Source organism: Marmota marmota, unplaced genomic scaffold (genome assembly GCF_001458135.2).
Source record: "Marmota marmota marmota unplaced genomic scaffold, marMar, whole genome shotgun sequence".
NCBI classification, from domain to species: domain Eukaryota; kingdom Metazoa; phylum Chordata; class Mammalia; order Rodentia; family Sciuridae; genus Marmota; species Marmota marmota.
Window position 1 is genome coordinate 22,889,034 of NW_026000153.1, and position 1,775 is coordinate 22,890,808.

Sequence of the window (1,775 nt, forward strand, 5' to 3'; positions counted from 1 at the left end):
TGAAATAAATAAATGCATGTCAAAAAAGGAAGAGTGTGAAAACCTGGTATTTCTGCACAATCTAGAGGGAATGAACGGAAGCACTAAGGTGAGAGTCAGGGCAGGGATTGTTCCAGAGCCTTTTAGCTATTTGGGATTGGAATAAATGGTAACAGAGGCAAGCATAAGTAGAGAATGAAAAGTACAAAATAAAGACAAATTTAAATAATCCAGCTTCCGCCAACAACAGGGGTAAACCAATTGACGCCAGGTAGAAAGAAATGGCCAGAGGACTTTGTAAAATTAGAATTTGTGAGTAAATACATTTTTTTTCTTAAAATGCTCATTATCAGGAAATATTACATATATAAGGATATCTCATTATCAGGAGATATCTACATATATCTATAAGTAAAATTGGATAAAATTGAGCATGAAGTGAGATTATATTTGAGGGTGTGTGTGTTAGATCCTTCTAAATCCTGAGGGATATTATGTGATAGAAAGACATATGAAAAAGTTTAGGAAATAAAGACATAGAGATTTTTTTTTTACTATAAATGGATTATCCTTATTTCATGTTTTCTTCTGGTTGGCATCATTACCTAGATTCTTATTTGCCTGGCATCAACAAATACCTATAGTTTCAATAACACTCCAAAGGTCAAAGCTTTCTTCTTCAGTCTGTGATTTCAGCTAGAATGGAAGTGTGTCAGCTTGGATAAATGCTGCACTCTCTTATTAACCCAAGTGAGAAACAGATACTCTATAGTCATGACAGTTCTAGTTACTAAAATCAGTTATTTTTTAAAATAAGCTCTCTTGTCTGTATAACTCTTATCCAGATAATGTTTGATTTACAGAAATGGAAGCACTTGTTATGCTTGGTGATAACTTGAGTGCCTCTCTATACAGTGGAATAAACTTGTCATTGCAGTAGGAAGTCTTTTTTTAAATCTTGTATTACTAATTTCATTTTAATTATTTCTTGTTTTTTATTGATTTTTTAAAGTACATGACAGAATAATGTATTTTGAAATATATAAACATGAATATAACTTATTCTAACTAGGATCCAACTCTTATGGTTGAGAACATGATATGGAGTTACACTGGTGGTGTATTCATAAATAAATATAGGAAAGTTATGTCCAATTCATTCTAGTCTTTCCTATTCCCATCCCCTCTCCCTTCCCTTCATTCCCCTATGTCTAATCCAATGAATACGAAGTCTTGATTACCTACATGAGGGGGTCAGCTGAAGCTCCCCAGAATTCATTACAATATTATATCAGATTAATATTGTAATTAATGTACAATATTAATATTGTACACAATGTTAATAATTAATATTGTTATATAATAATATATAATTCTTATACAATAATGATATTAATAATTAATATTAATATTGTACATTCATTACAATATGATCATTACAATATTATTCATTACAATATTATTCATTACTATATCATTAATTATTATATTATTACATATATAGTAATATATATTAGGTCAGAGTTAGGATTAATTCCTTCCACAAAAATTATCTTCTATTTACCCAGTTCCTATATTACCTGCCTTCTACTAGATTTATAAAGGCTACACTTGAGTAACAGAAGCAGTACTTTGTTTAGTTCAAGTGGTTCAATAATCACCATTATGAAATGCTTTGATTTAAAAAAATTCAAGGGCTGGGGATATAGCTCAGTTGGTAGAGTGCTTGCCTAGCATGCACAAGACCCTGGGTTCAATCCCCAGCACCAAAAAAAAAAAAAAAAAAAAAAAAAAAA